At 37.9% G+C, this 7,971-nt stretch overlaps 1 non-coding gene across 1 annotated transcript; it reads left to right on the top strand.

Moving 5' to 3' along the window:
• Window positions 1–7,540: 7,540 nt before the first annotated feature.
• LOC140854901 (small nucleolar RNA R71) lies at window positions 7,541–7,647 on the top strand. The gene has a single exon (XR_012137995.1). It is a non-coding gene; the product is annotated as a small nucleolar RNA R71 (small nucleolar RNA).
• Window positions 7,648–7,971: the final 324 nt, after the last annotated feature.

Raw genomic sequence — 7,971 nt, forward strand, 5'->3', positions numbered from 1 at the left:
GTGATGGTGCAAATCTTAAAATTTGTAAATAAAACGCAAGCGCACAGTGTGCAGAGTAGCACGACCAGCGAGTGGGATCGATCCCACAGAGACTTGGTTTTAAAATGATTTTCAAATCTATGCTCAAGCGAGCTTTAACGAAAATCGAAAATCGAAGTTGTTTTGCTAAAGACAATAAGACTAAGGATCTAGGGTTTTTGAATCCACTAGATCTAGATTAGGAATTCTACCTAAATTTTTCTTATTGATCCTAACGACTACTCCTCTTGTCTTTCCCAAGCATAGATTATGAAGGGACTAAGGCCCAACGATAACCCATCAAGATTCTTTACAGGGGAGTAGTAACTAGGATCCTTAGGGTTTTCTCCTCCTATGCACTGAATCAAGCATGAACTATGAAGGGACTCTGACCCAACTGTAGTTCATCAAAAATTCTTGCAAAAGAGGAAGAAAAAAAAACCTAAGAAAAAGAAAGAACCCTATGTAAAATCCCTACTCATGATCTAGCTTCATCGCAAACCCTAGAAGGGATGCTTAGCTAGACATATCTAAATCTACTTGCAAAATTTAAATCAGAAAAATAAACTACCCTAATTTCATAAATTAAACTATCCTAATTGCATAAATTTAAACTGCATAATTTAAACTAACCTAATTGCAAAAATTAAATTGCATAAATTAAACTATCCTAATTGCAAGAAAAATAAATTGCATAATGTAAAGAGATAAAATTGCATAAAAATAAAATTTTATATAAAAAAAAATTATTACAAAAATTCAAAGCTCGAGGCTTGAGAAGAAAGCTAAAAACCCACTATCTAGGGTTACAAGCTTGATCGGAAGGAAAGAATCATTAAAACAAGGGCCTTTGGGGGCTTTTTATAGGCATTTGGGGGTTATAAGGTTTTCAAAACTTTAGATGTGGGACTAAGAGATTTTAGAGGGCTGTTAGGGGGTTTAGGGGCTCAAATCTCGCTCAAAAAGTACTTAAATCCATCAAGAAACCTAGAAATTATTTCAGCATCCGATCTTCATCTAAAGGACCCAATTCATCTAATAAATCAAGCAGGAAGCGATTCTGGGCCGTCGGATCATGATCTGGGTGAAGCGCTGCCGTTGGATCGGCTGCAGAGATGGGATCAGGTCGGATGCATCGCGGACCGTCCGATCAAGGCGCTGGAAGATTTCGTCCGTTGGATCGCGCTGCAGAAGGATCCCGTGTTGTCCTAGTGTTTATTGATTCTTGCAATTGCCTTGATTACGGTTGGATCTTGACCGGCTGCGATGGTGGCCGTCCGATGGCGCAAAAATATGGAGCGTTGGATCTTGATCAGAGAAGATCGGACCATCGAGTGATGTGAAGTTACCAGGTTGCCCTTCGGACCTTCTTCTCTCTCCTCATGAGCCCTGGACCGCGCGCGTGGATCGGGCTCGCGATGCGTTGCGGTGAGCCGAGACTCGCTGATTGGCTGGTTTATGGTGCGCCGATGGGTCCATGGTCCAGGCGCCTGTTGCTGTGGACCAGGCGGCTAACCAGATCACAAATCAGTTGATTTTTGACCAATTTTGACCTGATTTGACTCGGGTTTGACCCAATTGAGTCTTCTTTCTTCATTCTTCAATTTCTGGGTCAATTTAACTCCGTTTTGCATAAAATTTACCGTTGGAATCCTCTTTCCTTGTTCTTTCTATTGATGACCTCTTCTTCTGCAAAATATAATAACAAGTATCAATTTCCTAATAAAGTTAGATAATTTAGATATTAATTGATACTTTTTATGTCAATTTGTGACATAAATCACACCCCCCAACTTAATCATTGCTAGTCCCTTAGCAATGTACCAAAATAAGATCATATTCCAAAAAGATCCTTCCTTTGCAAATTAATTTAAGATCGAAATTCAAGAAGTTTTCTAGTATTACTAAGTAATGAGCTTCGAATTAGAATCGGTAGTCAGTCTACTTAGGAGCTTTCTTAGAGTACACTTAAAGTTTTATAGCACTTGTGTGAGTGATAACTAACTTAGTATTTCAGTATTAACTTGTACAGGCCAATTGTATCATTTTTCATAACTTAGTTCGATTAATTTTCTATACACCCCAGATTAAACAAAGAACTAAGGTAGCTTTCACACTTTTTTTTTTTTTTCTTTTTTTGCTGAGCATCCTGGCCTTCCCACCACCGTTTGACGCGAATCTCAACACTTGACTTAGGTGAAGAGACCCGGTTACTAGGCTTAGGGCAATCCACATTTACTCTGTATTTTTATTTTATTTCAGGCAGGTAGCTCTTTCCTTAAATTCAAATTTCTTCAATTGGAGTGTAGAAAAAATTATCTAATTTAAATAATACTCAAATCCTTAATTGGCCTTACAATTAACACCTACTTTACCTTGTTAGTGTGCATGTGCAATTGGAAGTGCTAATAGTCTTTAAATGACCTAGGCCACCAAGAGTCTAACCAGCTAATCTTCTCCGTGACTCACTACATTTATTAGCAAATACTTTCTAACTTACTCTTATTTCTTTTCTAGATTAATTTATTTCAATTTTTTTTTAATATATTAAATGCAAGAAATAACTCATAGTGGAAGGAAAAGGAAATGATAACACCTGATTTTGTTCAAGCTCTCCCCCAACTTAACCGACATTGTCCCCAATGGAGTTTATCTAATTTATTTGTCCTAAGCAAACTGAAAACAAAGAAAGTATTAGAAATTAAATAAGCTGGGTTGCCTCCCAGAAGCGCTAAGTTTTATGTCTTCAGCCAGACCAAACCTCGAAGTAATTTAATCAGAATAAGTTGGTTCATAAAGAACCATGGCATCTTCAACAGTCTCGACAGGTAATTCCAAGAATGGTTTTAATCGTTGACCATTAACTTTAAAGATAACACCATTACTTGGTTTTCTATCTCAACAGCTCCGTGTGAAAAGACTTTCTTTACTAAAAATGGTCCTGTCCATCTAGACCTAAGCTTTCCTGGAAACAGATGTAATCTAGAGTTATATAAGAGCACCTTTTGTCTGATATTGAAAGTTTTTCTCATAATTGATTGATTATGAAATGCTTTGGTTCGTTCCTTGTATATCCTTGCATTTTCATAGGCTTCATTTCTAAGTTCTTCTAATTCATTCAACTGAAGCTTCCTATGGTTTCCAGCATCGTTCAAATTTGTATTTAGTTGTTTGATGGCCCACATGGCTTTGTGTTCTATCTCAATAGGCAAGTGACATGGTTTACCAAACACAATCCTATAAGGAGACATTCCTAGATTGGTCTTGAAAGCGGTTCGGTATGCCCAAAGTGCATCAATTAATTTCAAAGACCAATCCTTTCTATTGGCACTAACAGTTTTTTCCAAGATCTGTTTGATTTGTCGGTTTGACACTTCAACTTGCCCACTAGTTTGAGGATGATATGGTGTGGCCAATTTGTAGGTGAATTATACTTTTTCATCAATGTTGCAAAAGGTCGGTTACAAAAATGGTTCCCGATCACTAATGTTGCCCTAGGAATACCGAAATGGGAGAGAATATTTTCTTTAAGAAACTTAATGACCATTTTGCTATCGGGTGTTCTACATGCAATTGCTTCTACCCATTTTGAAACATAATCAACTGCTACTAGAATATATTCATTTTCAAAGGAATTTGGAAATGGTCCCATGAAATCGATCCCCCAAACATCAAAAACTTCAACTACCAAGATTGGGTTGAGTGGCATCATGTGTCGCTTGGTGATTCGACCATTTTCTGACATTGAGCACAACTTTTACAATATTCATGAGCATCCTTAAACAAATTGGGCCAATAAAAACCACATTGGAGAACCTTAGCAGCAGTTTTCTTAGACGCGAAGTGACCCCCACATGCTTGATCATGAAAAAAGATAAAATATTCATGACTTCGTTATCTGGGATACACCTTCTAATAATTTGATCAGGACATTGTTTAAAAAGATAAGGATCATCCCAAATGAAATACTTCACTTGGGCAAAGAATTTATATTTATCCTGCTTAGTCCAATGAGAAGGTATCTTACCTATGGCTAAATAATTTACAATATCAGCAAACCAAGGTTCAGTAGACACAGACATGAGTTGCTCATCTGGGAAAGATTCATTGATGGGTGGTTCACTAGATGGTGCGACTGGAATTCGGGACAAATGATCTGCTACAACGTTCTCAGTGCCTTTCTTGTCCCTAATTTCTAGGTCAAATTCTTGAAGGAGCAAAATCCATCTGATTAAGCGTGCCTTGGCATCTTTCTTTGCTAGGAGATGTCTAATGGCTGAGTGATCGGTGTAAACAATGGTGTGGGTCCCAACCAAATAAGATCTAAATTTCTCTAAAGCAAAGACAACGGCAAGGAACTCCTTCTCAGTTGTGGTGTAGTTAAGCTGCGCATCATTTAAGGTTTTACTTGCATAATATATCACTCTAGGCAGCTTATTTATCCGTTGACCTAAGATTGCGCCCACAACATGATCAGACGCATCACACATTAATTCAAATGGTTCAGACCAGATAGGAGGATGAATGATTGGAGCTGATACAAGTGCTTTTTTTTAAAAATTCAAAAGATTTCAAGCACTCATGAGTAAATTCAAATTTGGTATCCTTTGCCAAAAGATTAGTCAGTGGACTGCTACTTTGCTAAAGTTGGCAATAAACCTTCTATAGAATCCAGCATGACCTAAAAATGAACGTATTTCTTTCACAGATTTAGGTGGTGGAAGACTTGCAATTAGATCTATTTTGGCCTTGTCCACTTCAATCCCCTTTGTAGAAATGACATGGCCAAGAACTATTCCCTGTTTGACCATAAACTGACATTTTTCTCAGTTGAGAACTAAGTGCTTCTCCTTACATCGTTCTAGAACTAATTGCAGGTGATTCAGACACTTGGAGAAGGTTAGGCCAAAAACAGAAAAGTCATCCATAAAAATTTCTAGAAATCATTCTATCATATCTGAAAACATGCTGATCATGCATCTCTGGAAGGTTGCTGGTGCATTACATAGTCCAAAGGGCATTCGTCTATAGGCAAAAGTACCAAATGGACAAGTGAATGTAGTCTTTTCTTGATCTTCAGCGGCTATGGGGATCTGGTTATAACCAGAGTATCCATCAAGAAAATAGTAAAACTCTTGTCCGGCTAGTCTTTCCAACATTTGATCAATAAATGGCAAAGAAAAGTGATCTTTCCTTGTCGCAGCATTCAACTTTCTATAGTCTATACAGACCCTCCATCCCGTTTGGGTCCTAGTTGGGATAAGTTCGTTTGCATCATTTTGGACCACTGTTACCCCAGATTTCTTGGGTACTACTTGAACTGGGCTTACCCAAGAGCTATCAGAAATAGAATAAATTATTCTACTATCTAGGAGTTTCAGAATCTCCTTTTTAACTACATCCTTCATAGCTGGATTAAGCCTTCTTTGGGCTTCTCTTGTTGGTTTAGCCTCTTCCTCTAAGTATATTCTATGTTGAACTATAGAAGGGCTTATTCCTTTGATATCTGCTATGGTCCAACCTATTGCTTCTTGATTTGCTTTTAGAACTGACACTAACTCCTCCTCTTGCTTGGGATCTAGGTCTGATGCAATAATTACAGGCAAAGTTTTTTTGGGTCCTAGATATGCATACTTGAGATGTTCTGGGAGGGGTTTCAGTTCTAAAATGGGTGCTTCCTCTATCGATGGTTTAGGTGATGATTTCACCATCTAATGATTGGTTCAGTAGGAAGTGTCGATTCTGAATAATCTGATTTTCTTTAAGTATTTCATTGACATCCTCAGACTCATGGATTAACCAGGGGTTAGACTCTAGGTCGACTTCATCATCACTAATGTCAATGGATTCATAAATACCATCTTGGACTACATTGACATCAGCATGAGAAGAGGATTCCTGTTCTAAGTTAAAAACATTAAGCTCAATGGTCATATTCCCAAAGGATAACTTCATTAGACCATTTCGACAATTGATTTCAGCATTGGCCGTAGCTAAGAATGGTCTTCCTAAAATAACAGGTATATGTCCTTTAGGATTCGCAACTGGCTCAGTCTCTAAAACAATAAAATCTACAGGAAAAATAAAATTTTCAACCTTTATCAGAACATCCTCGACCATTCCCTTAGGGATCCTGAGAGATCTATCTGCTAACTGTAATGTGATCCCAGTAGGTTGAAGTTTTTCTAATCCTAGTTGTTAATACACCGAATATGGAAGGATATTCACACTAGCTCCTAGATCTAGCAAGGCCTTTTTTATATTGGTTTCTCCAATAACACAAGAAATTGTTGGAGCTCCAGGGTCCTTATATTTAATTGGCACATGGCTAGATAGGTATGAACTGACACTTGCAGCCAAAAATACTTTCTTTGGTACATTAGTGGTCCTTTTCCTAGTGCAAAGATCTTTTAAAAATTTGGCATAAGTTGGAACTTGATGGATTATATCTAAAAGAGGAATATTAACTTGGACTTATTTAAATACCTCTAAAATTTTGTCTAAATATTCAGATTTATTGGATTTCAGTCTGTTTGGAAAAGGAGCTCTAGGACTTTTAAGTACTGGACTAGGTAAATTTTCAGTTTCTGATGCTTGAGGTTGAAAGGTAGTAGTTTTAGAAGGTGACTCGGCAGATGAGTCCTCTATATCATCAAGTGCAACTACCTTATTGTCTATTTGTTTTCCCGATCTTAAGGTATGAATGGCATTTACACCATTAACTTGGTTTCCTTGTTGGGGTCGTGGACCATTTTGGTTCCTAGGATTTGGCTCAGGTTGGTTAGGTAACCTACCATGTTCTCGTTCACTAATGGTCGAAGCCAGCTGACTTACTTGCATTTCCAGACGGGCTATAGCTTGGGTGTTATTATTTATGAGTTGACCCGTGGTTTGTATAAAGCTGGTATGTGTCTTCATCATGGCTTCTAGGCTTTTCTCTAAAGAGGTAATTTTCTTGTCATTATCATGGAAGCCTGGCAGGTTATTCATCACTGGGTTGGACCTTAGATTTTGCTGATTGAAATTTGGATTGCCTACATTAGGATTCTGGGACCATGAGAAATTCGGATGATTCCTCCAACCTGGGTTATATGTGGGTGCATAAGGATTGTTCAATGGTCCTTGATAGGTGGCATTCACCTGTGCACACTCATTCGAGTAGGAACATTCTTCTAAGACATGGTCTAGTGCATTGCACCCTTTACACATGGGTGCAGATATTTGATTTACATTGGCTGGTCTCTGTAATTCTAAGGCTTCCAATCTACGTGTTAAGGTTGCAATCTTGGCCTCTGATGCTAGGATTGGTTGAATTTGATGCATTCCTCCTCTTGAAGGTGTAGCTTTATCAGGTTCCCTAGTTGTTTCCCACTGTAAATTTTTCTCGGCTAGGTCTTCTAAGAATTGCCAAGCTTCAGTAGTTTCTTTGTCCATAAATTGGCCTTGGCACATGGACTCTAGCATGGTTCTTGAGTTTGAATCTAACCCCTCATAGATGATCTGGCATAGTCTCCAAGTTTCTATTCCATGGTGTGGGCATTGGGTCAAAAGATTCTTGAAACGATCAAAGTACTTCCAAAATGATTCACCAGCTAGTTGGTAAAATTGATTTATTTCATTCCTAATCCTAGCTGTTTTATGATGGAGGAAATACTTTTTCAAAAATATTCTCACAAAGCCCTCCCAGGTAGTGACAGAATAGTTTGGTAGACTATAAAGCCACTTCTTAGCATTATCCTTAAGGACAAAGTTGATTAATCTAAGTTTGACCTCATCCTCTGTCAATTGCAGTTTCATGGTTACACATACCTTCTCAAATTCTCTAATAAATATATAAGCATCCTCTAATCCTATGAATTTTGGAAGTATATTTATGATTTGAGGTTTGATTTCAAAATTGTTAGCTGTGGGTTGTGGCAACCTGATACAAGATGGTTGGATGGAGCCAACTGG

This window comes from Elaeis guineensis, chromosome 1 (assembly GCF_000442705.2).
Source record: "Elaeis guineensis isolate ETL-2024a chromosome 1, EG11, whole genome shotgun sequence".
Classification (NCBI taxonomy): domain Eukaryota; kingdom Viridiplantae; phylum Streptophyta; class Magnoliopsida; order Arecales; family Arecaceae; genus Elaeis; species Elaeis guineensis.